The sequence below is a fragment of the Schistocerca americana genome, chromosome 5 (genome assembly GCF_021461395.2).
Source record: "Schistocerca americana isolate TAMUIC-IGC-003095 chromosome 5, iqSchAmer2.1, whole genome shotgun sequence".
Classification (NCBI taxonomy): Eukaryota; Metazoa; Arthropoda; class Insecta; order Orthoptera; family Acrididae; genus Schistocerca; species Schistocerca americana.
In genome coordinates this window covers 666,718,776-666,737,539 of record NC_060123.1, presented here as the reverse complement: position 1 = coordinate 666,737,539, position 18,764 = coordinate 666,718,776, and the positions used below count along the sequence as shown (strand labels likewise).

Genomic DNA, 18,764 nt, shown 5'->3' with positions numbered 1-18,764 from the left:
CTTATATGGATACAGTATCCATTCTTTCGGACTTGGTAAGAATGTCTTCCACGAGTAATGAGTGTGTTGGGGCGGGACACTACGAATGTAGTGTGTGGACATACAAGGTGAGAATGTGGGTCTCGCGGGAGGCGTGCGTGAGATAGTCCCTGCAGTCGCGCTATCCTTTGTGCCCTCGGTGGCTCAGAAGGATAGAGCGTCTGCCATGTAAGCAGGAGATCCTGGGTTCGAGTCCCGGTCGGGGCACACATTTTCACCTGTCCCCGTTGATATATATCAACGCCCGTTAGCAGCTGAAGGTATTAATATAATTCTAATTTATCCAAATTAAAGTGGGCTCCGTCGCTAAACCAAAGCATACAGCGCATGCTAATTCCCATCATTCCCCGCGGCCAACCGTGATGTTTGAACGTCCTAACGAAAAGTGTTCAGAAGTTATGACGATTTTATTTCATGAAGTTCAATAATTGTCACCCTGTATGTAAATTATGCAAGCGGCAGGGCAAAGCAATGCCTTCTCTGCGCGATAGCAATGGATGTACTATCGACGATAGTGCTGCCAAAGCAGAATTAGAGCTTTCCGAAATAGAATGCAAAGTAAATGTTTCAGAATTCGTATCAAGAACAGCTGCCAACATGAGAAACTTAGAAATAGATACCCTCGGATTAGTGAAGCAACTTAAATCACTCAATAAAAGCAACTCTTCCGGTCCCGACTGTGTACCAATTAGGTTCCTTTCAGAGTATGCTGATGCAATGGCTTCATACTTCGTCATATACAACCGCTCGCTCGACGAAAGATACGTACCCAACGACTGGAAAGTTGCACAGGTCACACCTATATTCAAGAAAGATAGTAGAAGTAATCCACTAAACTACAGGCCTATTTCTTCAACTTCGATATGCAGTAGGATTTTGGAACATATATTGTGTTAGAGCATTATGAATTACCTTGAAGAGAACGGTATATTGACACACAGTTAACACGGATTTAAAAACATCTTTCTTGTGAAACGTAACTAGCTCTTTACTCACATGAAGTGTTGAGTGCTACTGACAAGGGATTTCAAATTGACGATGTTTTTCTCGATTCCCAGAAGGGTTTGTACACTGTACAACACAGGCTGCTTGGAATGAAATTGCGTACTTGTGGAATATCGCTTCGATTATGTGACTAGGCTCGTGATTTCCTGTCAGAGGGGTCACAGTTTGTAGTAATTGCCGGAAAGTCATCGGGTAAAACAGAAGTGATTTTTGGCGTTCCCCACGATAGGCCCCAAGGTTATAGGCCCTATCCTCTACCTTATGTATATAAACGATGCAGGAGACAATCTGAGCAGCTGTCTTAGGTTGTTTGCAGATCCTGCTGTCGTTTATCGCCTAATAAACTCATCAGAAGATCAAAACAAATTGGAAAACGATTTAGAAAAAGACATCTGAATGGTGCGTAAATTGGCAATTGACGCTAAATAATGAAAAGTGTGAGGTCACCCACATAAGTTACACGACATGTAAGTCAAATCTAAAGGCCGTAAGGTCAACTAAATACCTAGGAATTACAATTACGAACAACTTAAATTGGTAAAAATTCGCAGAAAATGTTGTGGAGAAAGAAAACCAAGGACTGCGTTTCATTGGCAGAATATTTAGAAAATGTAACAGATCTACTAAATAGACTGCCTGCACAACGCCTGTCCGTCCTTTCGGAGTACTACCACGCTGTCTGGGATCCTTACCAGATAGGATTAAAGGAGTACTTTGAGAAAGTTCAAGGAAGGGCAGCACGGTTTGTATTGTCGTGAAATAGGGGAGAGAGTGCCACTGACACGATACAGAATTTGGGGTGGAAATCATTAAGACAAAGCCGTCTATCTTAGCGGTGGAATTTTCTCACGAAATTTCAGTCACCAATTTTCTCCTCAGAATGCGAAAATATTTTGTTGACTGCGGCCTACATGGGAGGAAACCATCATCAAAGCTCACGAAAAGAAATAGGTGTACGTTTTTTCCGCGGGCTGTCGGATATTGGAATAATCAAGAATTGTTGTGAAGGTGGTTAGATGAGTCACCTAAGTGTGATTTGCAGAGTATCCATGCCGACGCAGATGTTGTCGATTCGGTTGGCTGCAAATAGGACTTTTCATTTACAATCAATTGGATAACAAAAGAGGCACCAAATATACTGTATCTGATACTGTGAGGAACCTGTAACAACTCCCGTTGTCATGCTGTCATCTTGTTGTACAACTGTTTGACATAACACCACCTAATTACTTCGTAATTACTATAATTCACATACGAAACTAATTGACAATGTAAACAAGCTGTGTATTTAGGCTACTGGATTATATATCCAAATTCTGTCTACACCAAAAAATAATGTACTCATATTTGAAGCAGGAAATATGGTATGAATACATAGGATAATGTAGGTTCATTGCAATTAACAAAAATGTAATCAGCATTATTGAATCATTTCACTTACATTTCCTTGAAAATAATAATATGTATTTAACCTGTATCCTATGTCATATATTTCTACATCTACATCCATACTCCGCAAGCCACCTGACGGTGTGTCGCGGAGGGTACCCTGAGTACCTCTATCGGTTCTCCCTTCTATTCCAGTCTCGTATTGTTCGTGGAAAGAACGATTGTCGGTATGCTTCTGTGTGGGCTCTAATCTCTCTGATTTTATCCTCATGGTCTCTTCACGAGATATACGTAGGAGGGAGCAATACACTGCTTGACTCTTCGGTGAAGTTATGTTCTCGAAACTTTAACAAAAGCCCGTACCGAGCTACTGAGCGTCTCTCCTGCAGAGTCTTCCACTGGAGTTTGTCTGTCATCTCCGTAGCGCTCTCGCGATTACTAAATGATCCTGTAGCGAAGCGCGCTGCTCTCCGTTGGATCTTCTCTATCTCTTCTATCAACCCTATCTGGTACGGATCCCACACTGCTGAGCAGTATTCAAGCAGTGGGCGAACAAGCGTACTGTAACCAACTTCCTTTGTTTTCGGATTGCATTTCCTTAGGATTCTTCCAATGAACCTCAGTCTGGCATCTGCTTTACCGACGATCAACTTTATATGATCATTCCATTTTAAATCACTCCTAATGCGTACTCCCAGACAATTAATGGAATTAACTGCTTCCAGTTGTTGAACTGCTATATTGTAGCTAAATGATAAGGGATCTCTCTTTCTATGTATTCGCAGCACATTACACTTGTCTACATTGAGATTGAATTGCCATTCCCTGCACCATGCGTCAATTCGCTGCAGATCCTCCTGCATTTCAATACAATTTTCCATTGTTACAACCTCTCGATACACCACAGCATCATCTGCAAAAAGCCTCAGTGAACTTCCGATGTTATCCACAAGGTCATTTATGTATACTGCGAATAGCAACGGTCCTTTGACACTCCCCTGCGGCACACCTGAAATCACTCTTACTTTGGAAGACTTCTCTCCATTGAGAATGACATGCTGCGTTCTGTTATCTAGGAACTCTTCAATTCAATCACACAATTGGTCTAATAGTCCATATGCTCTTACTTTGTTCATTAAACGACTGTGGGGAACTGAATCGAACACCTTGCGGAAGTCAAGAAACACGGCGTCTACCTGTGAACCCGAGTCTATGGCCCTGTGAGTCTCGTGGACGAATAGCGCGAGCTGGGTTTCACACGACCGTCTTTTTCGAAACCAATGCTGATTCCTACAGAGTAGATTTCTAGTTTTCAGAAAAGTCATTATACTCGAACATAATACGTGTTCCAAAATTCTACAACTGATCGACGTTAGAGATATAGGTCTATAGTTCTGCACATCTGTTCGACGTCCCTTCTTGAAAACGGGGATGACCTGTGCCCTTTTCCAATCCTTTGGAACGCTAGGCTCTTCTAGAAATCTACGGTACACCGCTGCAAGAAGGGGGGCAAGTTCCTTCGCGTACTCTGTGTAAAATCGAACTGGTATCCCATCAGGTCCAGCGGCCTTTCCTCTTTTGAGTGATTTTAATTGTTTCTCTATCCATCTGTCGTCTATTTCGATATCTACCATTTTGTCATCTGTACGACAATCTAGAGAAGGAACTACAGTGCAGTCTTCCTCTGTGAAACAGCTTTGGAAAAAGACATTTAGTATTTCGGGCTTTAGTCTGTCATCCTCTGTTTCAGTACCATTTTGGTCACAGAGTGTCTGGACATTTTGTTTTCATCTACCTACCGCTTTGACATAAGACCAAAATTTCTTAGGATTTTCTGCCAAGTCAGTACATAGAACTTTACTTTCGAATTCATTGAACGCCTCTCGCATAGCCCTCCTCACACTACATTTCGCTTCGCGTAATTTTTGTTTGTCTGCAAGGCTTTGGCTATGTTTATGTTTGCTGTGAAGTTCCCTTTGCTTCCGCAGCAGTTTTCTAACTCGGTTGTTGTACCACGGTGGCTCTTTTCCATCTCTTACGATCTTGCTTGGCACATACTCATTTAACACATATTGTACGATGGTTTTGAACTTTGTCCACTGATCCTCAACACTATCTGTACTTGAGACAAAACTTTTGTGTTGAGCCGTCAGGTACTCTGTAATCTGCTTTTTGTCACTTTTGCTAAACAGAAAAATCTTCCTACCTTTTTTAATATTTCTATTTACGGCTGAAATCATCGAAGCAGTAACCGCTTTATGATCGCTGATTCCCTGTTCTGCATTAACTGTTTCAAATAATTCGGGTCTGTTTGTCACCAGAAGGTCTAATATGTTATCGCCACGAGTCGGTTCTCTGTTTAACTGCTCAAGGTAGTTTTCAGATAAAGCACTTAAAAAAATTTCATTGGATTCTTTGTCCCTGCCACCCGTTATGAACGTTTGAGTCTCCCAGTCTATATCCGGCAAATTAAAATCTCAGCCACAACAGCTGCTGAGCCAGGGAGACTATATAGACATCCAATTACCATGTCTGAGCCTGCTTTAACCGTGACCTTCGCCCAAATTATTTCACATTTCGGATCTCCGTCAATTTCCTTCGATACTATTGCACTTCTTATCGCTATAAACACGTCTCCCCCTTCACTGTCCAGCCTGTCTCTGAGGTATACATTCCAATCTGAGTTTAGGATTTCATTACTGTTTACGTCTGGTTTCAGCCAAATTTCTGTCAGTACTATATGGGCGTTGTGACCGTTTATTAATGAGAGCAGTTCTGGGACCTTTCTATAGACGCTCCAGCAGTTTACTATTAGCACATTAATACTCTTATTCCCTGTTGCATTTTGCCTGCTCCTACCTTGCCGCGTCTCAGGAGGCGTCTTGTCGGGCCTAGGGAGGGAATTCTCTAACCTAAAAAACCCCTATGTGCACTCCACACGTACTCCGCTACCCTCGTAGCCGCTTCCGGCGTGTAGTGCACGCCTGACCTATTCAGGGGGACCCTACATTTCTTCACCCGATAGCGGAGGTCGAGAAATTTGCACCCCAGATCTCCGCAGAATCGTCTGAGCCTCTGGTTTAAGCCTTCCACTCGGCTCCAAACCAGAGGACCGCGATCGGTTCTGGGAACGATACTACAAATAGTTAGCTCTGATTCCACCCCGCGAGCGAGGCTTTCCGCCTTCACCAATTCCGCCAACCGCCTGTACTAACTGAGGATGACCTCTGAACCCAGACGGCAGGAGTCATTGGTGCCGACATGAGCAACAATTTGCAGTCGGGTGCACCCAGTGCTCTCTATCGCCGCCGGCAGGGCCTCCTTCACATCTCGGATGAGACCCCCCGGCAAGCAGACAGAGTGAACACTGGCCTTCTTCCCTGACCTTTCCGCTATTTCCCTAAGGGGCTCCATCACTCGCCTAACGTTGGAGCTCCCAATCACTAATAAACCCCTCTCCCCGTGTGCCTGCTCGGACCTTGCTGAAGGAGCGGCCACATGTCCACTCACAGGCAGAGCGGGCGATGCCACACGGCCACCCTCCACATTTACCCTCCGCCTCGTGCGCTGCGAACGCCGCTGAACCCGCCACTCCCGTTGGGGAGAGGGTGGCCCAACCGCGCCCGTTACCCGCGAAGATGTCGCGGCAGCAGGGACAGTGGGTGAAGCATGTAACACCTGGGGTGTACCATGCGACGCACCAGACTCCCCACTGCCGCTACACTCCGAGGCAGCAGCGTGAAGACGGCTGACCGCGGCCATCAACACACTCAGCTGTTCGCGAACAGTGGCCAGCTCCTCCTGCGTCCGTACACAGCAGTCACGCATCCTATCCATCCTAAGAAATCAATTTACTGCAGAGAGTTAGTCAACTTTTAACTAGACTGCTAATTCACTAAAGGCGACTGATTGTTGACTAAACTGTGACTGCTAGCCACTTCTTGTAGGAAACAATGAAAAAAGCACTGCCTCTCTCTGGACTGTATTGAAAACAAACACTAGCACTACTGGCACTATGGTTGACTAAAGGGACGCTCTCTGACTGTATTCAAAACAAACACGAAATCTATGGAACACTATTACTAGCACTCGACAATTAAAGCTTCCTAAAAGCAAAAACACACGGAAGAAGAACTTGTAATCTCCGAACGATAACATTATCTGTAATTTTGAACAATTTCTGTGATTGTAATGAACGAAATTACTACAAGCAACAACGTTCGAATTATTTACGAGAGTATATACACTGATCAGCCAGAACATTATGCCCAGCGACCTACTATCGGTATAAACCCGTCCAGGCGATAGTGGCGTCACCTGGGGAGGAATGACTGCCGGTCGGACACACGCACGGCGCATGTAGTATCAGTGAGCGTGCTGTCTGTGTGTAGAATGGGGAAGGCGCGTGACCTATCCGAGTTTGACCGAGGGCAAATTGTGATGGCCCAGAGGCCTGAGATGAGCATTTGGGAAACTACACAACTTGTCGGATGTTCGAGGAGTGCTGTGGCGAGTGTCTTCAACACGTGGCAAAACCAAGGTGGAACCACGTCCAGACGTCGTGGTGTTGGGAGGCCCTCTCATTACAGATGTCAGTTGTCACAGACTGAGCAGACTGGTAAAACAGAACAGACTGCAAACTGTGGCGGAACAAACATCAGACTTTATTGCTGGGCAGAGTACAAGTATGTCTGAACACACAGTGCACCTAACACTCTAAACGATGGGCCTCCACAGCCGACGATCCACGCGTGAGTAGCAGGGCTAAGTGGGTGTCGGGGCGTTTTGTTTGTGCAGGCTGCATACATTCAGCGAAAACTTGATTGATTTATGACCCCCTACCCCTCCCCCTAACCTATTGTTCTGTTAAGTGGTTTATGACCTCTTGGGGATAATCTGTCCTCCACCTCCACCTCGCCAATACAAGCACACCTTTGATATCAAATTGACTAATTGATTAAATCGATGAATTACTTAACCTATCCCCCTCCACTAAGCTCCAAAGCCCCACTTCCCATCCCCCAACAGAAAATTGGCAGGTCTGTGCTGGAGAGGAAGGAACTGGCAACACAAAATTCAATTACATAGCGAAAGATATACTGTTTTCTCATAAAATTTAATTCGCGGGGGCTGGATTTCACTTGCTCATCATTCTTTGCTGTATTAGAAGATGAAGCCCTTATGAAATACATCATGAATAAGTAATTAAATAGATCGATTTTTTTCCAGTCATGCAAGAAATACTGTCACGAAATAGACGTCAACATAACTCACCGCATGTAATTACACTGTTAAAAAAATTTCGCAGAAACCGCAGGGCACTGCGTGCCCGTATCTTAACCACTTCGCCATGCTGCACCATGAGCCAGTGTCCAAGAGAGTGCACTACGTCTGCTCGTGCCCCACGACCGCTGTCGAATACTGCACTGCCAGCCATCTCGTGTTGTGCACAGTCCGGAGGTCATGCTGATTACTGAACAAAGTGTTAGGTGGCGGCAACCCTTTGATGTTGATACCCCCCCCTCTCAAGTGCTCACTTCCTGTTGCATGCCACTGCTTGGGATAATTCCGATAAACTTGTCTAAACCAGGAGACTGTAGTCTCTCAGAATACTGTGCTCATATTTTTGTGACTGCCCAGCAGCCAGGTCACCACCACAACTGCCCAATGTTCGTGGTGGTTTACTTTGCCACCTCACTTCTGGCTGCAGCATCTGCATAATCTGCTCCCGGCAGAGGACACTGAGAGAAGCAACCACCCTACCGCACCTCCCTCCAAATTCCTCCTCTTGTCCCCCTCTCCCATCCGGTTACCTAGTAGGGCTAAGGGGGTTGAATACACAAGCCATTCTGTAGTTATATATTGTAGCCTCCAACCTGGTACTGTCATGCTGCTTACCCAAGGAAGACCTAAAAGTTTCTGTAATTGCATGTCTGGAACTTTATAAAATCTATAACGTGGTTACCAATATCTTCGTTCACTCCTGCAATTGTGAACTGACATACAAACTTTTTACATACGAGGGTTGGAACTACTAAAGTTCCAACCCTCATATATCTTTATTCTACTGTTGGAGCTTAACCACGTTAGACAGTCTATTCCACTATCACATTGCAGTTTTCCTGGTGATCTTCTTCCATGCTACTGGCGTTGGCAACATAAATTACAACGAAGCTAGTATACTACTCAGCAAGAAGAATGTGAAAGTGTTAACACCTATTACAGAACGTTTTGCGATAACGTTATGGTGGTTAAAATCTGTGATCAAGTTGACTGTCAAGAACAATAAGAAAAATGGCGGTCTGTAACATTAAAGAAGGAGTTTGTGGTTCAGTTAACTATTATGTACGTAGTAAATTCTCCAATTTCGTCACTGCGAGACAATGCGTCAAGGCGAAGCTGCGTGCACGGGAATGACAGTATGACAGCAAGACGTATATGGGAAAAAATCGACAAGCAAGCGCTGGAAACTATTTCGAGGAAATATAAAAATCCTGTGGTTATACCATATAAAGTGGAATTAGCTGATGTTAAAATGGATGTTCTAATGGAAGAGCTGCCTGACATATTGCAACACCTGCATGTAGACGACTATTACCTTTTGGATTTGGACATAACGCAAGACTTTGCCGGAAACTGTAATGAAATGGAGTGTGAGACTACTTATATCAACCCACGACTTCTGCATGGGAGACGAAAGCCAGGAAAACTGCAATGAGATAGTGGATAACGATAAGATAGTTGGAATAGACTGTCTAACGCGGTTAAGCTCCAACAGTAAAGATACATAAAACAAATCAAATTTATACGTCAAACACAAGTCCGGGAGTGAACAAAGATATTAGTAAACACATTACAGATTTTATAAAGTTTCAGGCATGTGACTGCAGTAACTTTTAGGACTTCCTTGGCTAAGCAGCATTACCAGGCTGGAGGCTACAATATACAACTACGTAATGAATCGTGCATTCGACCTTGGCCACCAGTGTTTACGTGTATTAGACACAAAAAAAAGTATTTACAATGTGCCCCACTTTACTCTGTGACACTTACTTACATGTGGCGTCAATTACCAGAATACGTACAGAAAAACTATTGTGTTGTGTTGTGTTTAGTAACGTTCTGCAGTTTGTGTACGGGGCTACTAAGAATAAGCCGGCCGAAGTGGCCGAGCGGTTAAAGGCGCTACAGTCTGGAACCGCACGACCGCGACGGTCGCAGGTTCGAATCCTGCCTCGGGCATGGATGTGTGTGATGTCCTTAGGTTAGTTAGGTTTAAGTAGTTCTAAGTTCTAGGGGACTTATGACCACAGCAGTTGAGTCCCATAGTGCTCAGAGCCATTTGAACCATTTGAACTGCTAAGAATACCCGAAAATTGAAAGGCGTGCAAGTAAGTTTTTCAGGTGTTCAAGACCGAGAAAAGCTTATCAGCTATGTCCTATCAGCATACGGCTTTAATTATCTACCCATAAACTACGTGGAGAGTCTTACCTCTGACTACAATAAAGCCGATATAAGTATCTCACAGAAGTGTTATGTTAAAGCAGGAGAAACTTGTTTTTCTAAGTGTAGAATACTGTTCTTCACAATACTGTCCGATATAAATATTGCAGAACTGGGATTGGTTGACACGAACTACGTTGTTCCGCAAGTCCTAAGAGAAAGAGTAAATGTAGCACACAGACTTAAATCATCCCCTATCAACACCTTTAAGCACAGTTAATGTGTTGTGCGCGCAGAAAATGAAACTGGAAATTGAGGACATCCAATTAAAGAAACAAAAGGAGGAGTATATGGAGGAAAAACACTGCCATAGAGGAAGAATATAAGCTGCGAATGAGCAAATGAGAAACGAAGAGGCTATTGCGGATGTGCAGGCAAGGTTTACATATGGCTTTAAACACAGTGACTGGAGAAATCTGACTACTACTGATGAATACAAGATATTAGCATTTACTGTAAACAGCAGAGGTAAGTGGCCATATGTTGAAGCCTTAGATGAAAATGGCAGATTGGAGCAAGTTTACAACGTTAAAGGACAGACGAAAAATGTGTTTATCAAAGTCAGTTCCTGTAATAGTTCCCCTTCCTGTAATGTACTAAGCACTTCACTTGCTCCCTTTGCTTCTGGTACTATGCAGTGATTTTTTTCAGTTTGTGTCATTAAACCTGGATCGTATCTTTGTCCGGTGTTTATATTCCTCTCACTATTGTCACACTGATATTTAAGATGGACAGTTTTACTTACATCTTTTTCCATGTTCTCTTTCTGCTTACTCGGTACCATAAAAAACCTCACTTAGTGTAGCAGGTCTCCTAGTTCTCAGGCATCTGTCTTGATTGGAAGCTGCTTCTGCTGTTGATCTCCCAGGCCTCAGGGAGATCAACAGCAGAAGCAGCTTCCAATCAAGACAGATGCCTGAGAACTAGGAGACCTGCTACACTAAGTGAGGATTTTTTATGGTACCGAGTAAGCAGAAAGAGAACATGGAAAAAGATGTAAGTAAAACTGTCCATCTTAAATACCAGTGTGACAATAGTGAGAGGAATATAAACACCGGACAAAGATACGATCCAGGTTTAATGACACAAACTGAAAAAAATCACTGCATAGTACCAGAAGCAAAGGGAGCAAGCGAAGTGCTTAGTATATTACAGGAAGGGGAACTATTACATTTAAAGCCAACTGTTAGAATACTTCACCAAAATGTTCAATACATAAACAATAAAACAGAGGAACTAGAGGTAATATTACAGGAGTATAGGCCAAACATTCTAGTAGTTACAGAACATGGGCTAAAAGAAAATCACATAGGAATTTACAACTTGAAGAATTATGTGAAAGTAGCCAGTTTTTGCAGAACTTCCTGTAAAGGTGGTGGGGTTGCCATTTTTTCTAACTATAAATCAACTAAAGCCATAAATATAACAAAATATGCTATAGAATTGAGCTTTGAAGCTACAGCACTGGAAACTAAAATTGCTGGGAATTTATGTTGTGTATTAGGTTTGTATCGATCACCAAATGGTATAATTAAAACCTTCTTTGAACAGCTGGAAGATATAATCCAACACCTCTCAAAAACATATGCTTATTTGATCATTATAGGAGATCTGAACATAGACACGAGTAAAAATACAGACAATACTAAGACCCTACTGGACTTATTGTGCATATACAATCTAAAAATAAAAATAGATTAACCAACCAGAGTAACAAAGCATAGTGAAACTATTATTGATCATGTAATAACAAATATTCCTACATGCTATTGTAACACACAGGTAATAAACTCCACATTAGCAGATCATTTTGCAATCATGATAGACATAAATATAAAGACTAGTGATTCAGTGCAGAAGATATGGGAGATGAGAAGACAGAACTACCCACATAACATAAATCTGCTAAAAAAGATGTTAGAGGCAGGAAACTGGGAAACAATATATGCAGCTAAAGATGCAAACACCAAATGGAACCAGTTTTATTCTTTATTCAATTATTATTATGATGTTACATGTCCTGTTAGTAAAAGGCTTGTCAAACAGCAACAAAAAAAGAAAAGCTGGGTGACTGGAGAAGTAATCCATGCCAGAAATAATCTGAGAGTGTATTATGACCTCTCCAAACAAAAAAATAATGAGGCCTACAACACACTGTATAAAATAAAAAAGAAAGAGTACTGTAGTTTTATCAGAGAAACTAAAGCATCATTCATCAGGATGTCTGTAGATAAGGGAAAGGACTACTCAAAAGGTTTATTGTCATTCATTAATGGAGAGAGAGGAAAAGTAACAAATCGGGCAGAGGACATCTGCCCACTGATGAGTGGGAAAAGCAACGCAAACCCTCTAGAAGTAGCCAATACTTTTAACAGATATTATATTACTGTAGCAGACGAATTAATAAGTCAAAATAAAACAAATGCAGTAAGTAAATTGTTAAACCCCCCACATACAAATCATACTATGGTTTTCATACCTACAACAGATGCAGAAGTGTCAAACCTAATAAAACAACTTAAAATTAAACACTCTTCTGGCTTGGATGGTGTTACATCACATCTCATAAAGGAATGCAGAGAATGTATATTAAAACCATTGACACACATGCTGAATGCTGCGATAGAAGAAGGTATATTTCCAGATTCACTGAAAGTAAGTAAAGTGAAGCCAATATTTAAGAAAGAGAACAGGGATGAATTAGGAAATTACAGGCCAATATCATTGATCTCAACATTTGCTAAAATCTATAAAATGATAATAAAGAATAGAATTGTAAGTTTTATAACAAAGTACAGTATACTGCATTCATCACAACATGGTTTCAGAGAAGGGAAGTCAACAAAAACAGCATCATCAGATATAATTGAGCACATTCTTAATTTACTTGACAGGCAGCAAAAGACTTGTGGGATTTTTATGGACCTATCTAAGGCATTTGATTGTGTGAACCACTCAAAATTAATGATGAAATTATATCAGTATGGAATTAGAGGAAAATGCTATGACATACTTAAATCATACATTACAAATAGGAAACAATGCACAGAAATCAGACATACTAGTGGGGGAAATATAACAAACTACATATCAGAATTACAAACAGTTAAACACGGTGTGCCGCAAGGATCTGTGCTTGGGCCAATACTATTTATACTCTACGTAAATGACTTCCCTAGCTATATAAATCAGAAACTTATAATGTATGCTGATGACACAACAATCATCTGCACAGCTGACACAAAGGAGGAGCTTGAGAAGGAAGCACTCCTGACTATTGAAAATGCAAATAAATATTTAACACAAAACAACCTGTTTATGAATCAGTCTAAAACAATGAATGTAGTATTTCACACCAAGCATAGTGAAAATTATAATATAAATGTTAATATAAATGGAAAGACTATTAAAGAAGTAACCAGCACAAATTTTCTAGGAACTATAATAGACAAACATTTGGCATGGGGGGAGCACATAGATGCACTGTGTAAAAAGATAAACAAACAGATCTTCATCATGCATAAAACAGCTAAGACTGTGGATGATAAAGTCCTCAGATCAATGTATTATGGACTTGTCTTCCCACATTTGTCTTATTCAGTTCATATATGGGGAAATGCACAAGCTGGCTACCTAAAAAGAATATTCACAATTCAGAAAAGGGCAGTGAGATGCATTGCAAAAATACCACCAAGACAGACCTGTAGGCAAGCTTTTGTACACTATAATATTATGACAGTATATTCATTGTATATATACCAAAGCATAATGGTGGTAAGGTCAAGTGATAAACACCTCCTAAATAAAGATGTACACAAACACGGTACAAGAGGAAATGAAAATTACTACATGATAAACAGAAATCTAAAACTATCTATGACTGCCCCAGAAGAAGCAGGCAAAAGGTTTTTTAATAAACTCCCCAAAATCATTAAAAAAGAAACAGATCTAAAATGTTTTAAAAATCATTTGAAACTATATCTCACAGAGAAATGTATATACAGCTTGAGTGAATGCTAAGATGGTGTTTAAATATATCATTACTGAAATGTACCTGTAAAAATTATCATTTCTGTATGTTTTTTTTTATTTGTGTGTACGTATAATGTGAAACATGTAAAACCTTTGTATGATTATGGACTATTTCTGTTTAATCATTTGTTTCATTTATATATGTAATGAAATCAAGTTTGATGTTAATAGGCTATTGTATGACACACACAATACTCTCAGCTGGATTTTCAGCTGGAGTCCATGGGCAAAGAATAAATAAATAAATAAACGTATACACCTACATCTGCATCTAAATAGATACTGTGCACGTAAGGTGCGTGGCGGAGGGTACCCTGTACCACTACTTGTCATTTCCCCCTGTTCCACTCACAAATAGTGCGAGGGAAAAACGACTGTCTGTAAGCCTCTGTATGAGCCCTAATTTCTCGTATCTTATCCCCGTGGTCCTCACGCGCGATGTATGTTGGCGGCAGTAGAATCGTTCGGCAGTCAGCTTCATATGCGGGTAGGCCTACTCTCTAAATTTTCTCATTAGTGTTTCTCGAAAAGAACGTCGCTTTCACTAAAAGGATTCCCATTTGAGCTCCCGAACGATCTCCGTAATACTTGTGTTGTTCGAACATATTGGTAATAAATCTAGCAGCCTGGCTCTGAATTGATTCGATTTCTTCCTTTAGACCTGGTACGGATCCCAAACACTCGCATCAGCGTCCTATATGCGGTCTCCTTTAAGGCGAACCACTTTTTCCTAAAGTTTTTCCAATAAACCGAAGTGGACCATTCGCCTTCCCTGCTACAGTTTTCACGCGCTTGTTCCATCTCATATCGCTTTGCAATATTACGCCCAGATATTTAAACGACTTGACTGTGTAAAGCAGCACACTAGTAATACTGTATCCGAACATTACAGGCTTGTCCATCCTACTCTACCGCATTAACTTACATTTTTCCACATTTAGGGCTACCTGCCATTCATCACACCAACTACAAATATTGTCTGAGTCGTCCTGTATCTTCCTACAGTCACTCAGCTGCGACGCCTTACCGTACACCACGGCATCATCAGCAAATAACCACAGACTGCTGCCCACCCTGTCCACCAAATCATTTACGTATATAAAGAACAACAGCAGTGTTATCACACTTCCTGGGGCACTCCTGCCGTTACCCTTGTCTCTGATGAACACTCGTGGTCGAGGACAACAAACTGGGTTCTATTATTTAAGAAGTCTTCGAGCCACTCACAATTCTGTGAACTTATTCCATATGCTCATACCTTCGTTAACAGCCTGCAATGGGGCACTGTGCCAAATGCTTTCCGGAAATCTAGAAGTATGGGATCTGCGTGTTGCCCTTCATCCATGGTTTGCAGCATATCATGTGAGAAAAACGCAAGCTGAGTTTTCCACGATCGATGCTTTCTAAATCCATGCCGATTCTTGGACATAAGCTATTTAGTCTCAAGAAAGTTTATTAAATTCGATTTGAGAATATGTTCAAGGATTCTGCAGCAAACAGAAGATTTGTTTGTTTTCAAACTTTCAGTTACTTCTCCACGCAAGGTATGCTTATTTCTATGTCCTCCATATAGGAGTCAGTCTGATGGTCAAATGACAGTATGTTTGTACAGTTCTCCTGTGTGAACGATTTCTTGAACGTGAAATTTAAAACTTCGGCTATCGTTTTGCTATCTTCAACTGTCACACCAGACTGGTCAACAAGGTACTGAATGGAAGTCTTAGACCAGCTTAGCTATTTTACATACGACCAGAATTTTCTCAGGTTCTCTGCCAAATCTTTTGCTAAGGTGTGATGATGGTAATTGTTGTATGGTTCGTGCATAGATCTTTTCACAGACGTACGAATCTCTACTAACCTTCGATTGTCTACTAACTGTTCATAACCTGTATGTGCTGAAGATAATCATTATAGCAGTAAATAGTAACAAAACACTTAATAAAGAAATACACGATCACAACTCTAAAGGCAGAGTGAGACCCCACATCATCTCTCATACAACAACACTTTATGAGAAAAGTCCTCACTATGCAGGCATAAAACTACTGAATTGCTTCCATCCTAATATCTCCAAATTGCCCATTACAAAACTAAAAATGAAATTAAAATTATGGCTCCTAAACAATCCTGTATATTCAATAGATGAGTTTCTAGATTTAGTACACTCGTATGATGGAAGACCATCTGTATAAAAATATATGTAATCTCAGATCTTAGACTGTGTCACAAACTGTAAATATTTGAATGTCAGATATGAATACTGTGTTACAAACTGTAGATTCCTTAATCTAAGTATGGCAATAACAATTTTGTTTATGTATAGTCCATATATGTAACTCTGTTCTCTCAACTAAATTTAGAAAAAGTTGTGTAGATAAAAGTGCCAGACAATAATATGTAACCCTAGTAAGTAAGGCTCTGACTTATCCAGAAGACTGGAACAAAAAAAAAAACCTTTTTTTTGTAATCAGTTGATGTTGGATCAAAATAAATAAATAAATAAATAGTCATTTTTGTGTCCCCTTTTGAACCTAGAGTGCAACAGTCTCTGCTTCCTCAGCATCTGTCGAATTCCATTATTAAACCATCGCGGGTCTTTTCCATCTTTTATCCTCTTACTAAGCATATAACTCTCCAGACCATGATTTACAACCTGCTTAAACTTTTCTCACAATTCCTCTACATCCATCTCACTGGAACAAAGTGATGCCAATTCACTGTCTAAGTGATGTTATCAACTGCTTATCTGCTCTATCTAGCAGAAACATTCTCCAAGCTTTCTTGACTGACTTATTAACGTTCGTAATCATAGTTGCCATAATGACATCACGATTGCTAATCCCCGTTTCTATACTGACATTGTCCATAAAGTCCGGCCTATTTGTAGCTACAATGTCTAAGGTATTTCAATTGCATGTGGGCTACCTAGCTAGCTGCTCAAGACAATTTTTAGAAAACGTTTTCAAAAGTATTTAGCATGACTGTGTCTGTCTGAACCCCCGAAATGAATCCACAGACATCCCAATCTATAGCCGGCAGGTTAAAGTCGCCTCCAACTAGTACTGCATGATCCTGTGTATTTACACGCTATTGACCGTAGACTTTCTTTGAATGACTTTGTAACGGTCACAGCGGAGTCGAGTGGGCAATCTAGTAATTAATTTAGTTTCACCTACACCTGTTATACGCGACAAGATGACTTCACTACCACACTCAACTTTGACCTCACTAGAGAGAATGTTTTTGTCTACTGAGATTCCTCCTTGGATCTGCTTAAAAAGGATGGTTACATTATATTGAAATGTGGTGGGCTTGATGTCATACACCTAACAACAGGGCAACCGTGGAATAATAACCTTTAATGGCAATTCATTTGCAAAAGCTGTAAACTTAAAGTTCTGTAGCGAAATTCCACAAGAATGTGCAGCAGAACAACTGGCACCCTAGACCCAGGAAGATGTGGAGTGTTGTTACAGCAGTGTTATGCAGGAAATAAGAGGAAAAGTTAAAATTCCCGAATGCTCTCATCTAGAAGAACTGCCAGAAGGAATAGAACTAATTGTTAAAGCCATAAATGAGGTAGTTTACAGGAAAAAAATTGATTTATACTGGAATTCGAGAAAATATCTTCTTTGCACCTGTCAAGTTACTGGCTGGAGGATGAAATAGCCGATTCAGATGTGGATTTAAATAATAAGATAAAAATTAAGCTGGATGAAATTAAAACTGCACCAAACAAACACAAGGAAAGAGTTGTTTTCTGTGAGTAAATGTGATTGCGAAAGTTAAGAAAGATTCTTACTACAGCATTTGGTTATCTTATTGGCATACCTATCAAAAATCTTACGCCATTTTCTATTTATAATGACCCATGTGCATGTATTTTGGATGGGGAACTTGGGTAGTCAGGTAATCTTGAAAAGTAGTCTAAAATAGGTAGCTGAAAGTATAGTGACCCCCTTTCATACCTATATGAGAAATTTGAGGTGTATGGTCAACAACATGTCTGTCTCAGATTGGTTAAAGCGAATTTTTTTTTAAACTGACGGTGAGGTGGGGGGGGGGGGGGGGGGGGTGGAATTGGTTAGAACTACTGTACACGTATACATGTATACATCCAAGCTGCAGCTGTTTGTCTCGCAGTGTACTGCACACCAGCTTTAGGGACCAGAAGTTGCGGATTAGCTGGTACTTTTATGTCCAGTTAGGTTCAAAGAATGCCCAACATGTCTGCTCTTGCTCGCAGCAGTGGGGGCTGGCAAAACGACCCATGTTCTGGGTGAGCAGCGACAGAAGCAGATGCATGTGTTGCGTGAGAAGATTCAATATGATGGGTGTTTGTGCTGGATGATTATTCACCCACCCCCTTCTTTCCCACATAAATTGAAGACGTGAGCTCTATCCAGGTGGGGGAGCCATGTCTCCCACAAACTGATTAAATAAATAACATGCATCACTATATTATTAACACTGATTTGAATTTTGTGTCATGAGATCCTACCCTCAAAGGAGGGGGAGAAGGGGGAGGGGAGGTTTCTCAGAAGTCCGGATTATCCCCAGAAATTCATAAAACAACCCTCAGGGGTCATAACCGTAGGTTACGGTCATGAATCAATCAAGTTTGCACATGTATGCAACACACACTAACAGAAAGCCCTGATACCTGCTTTGCCCTACTAGTGGAGGTAAGGGTGAAAATGAAGCATAGCTCACAATGCACAAAGAGCCAGACTATATTTATCCAGTATTTGAGAATGAGAACACATAATGACTTTCAACCAACCTTACACAGGGT

At 41.1% G+C, this 18,764-nt stretch overlaps 1 protein-coding gene and 1 non-coding gene across 2 annotated transcripts in view; one reads left to right on the top strand and one right to left on the bottom strand.

Moving 5' to 3' along the window:
- Nucleotides 1–18,764, bottom strand: part of LOC124615328 (dickkopf-related protein 3-like) — a 170,205-nt gene that overhangs the window by 31,876 nt on the left and 119,565 nt on the right. The gene's annotated exons all lie outside the window — the stretch shown is intronic.
- Trnat-ugu lies at nt 172–246 on the top strand. Its single transcript has one exon. It is a non-coding gene; the product is annotated as a tRNA-Thr (tRNA).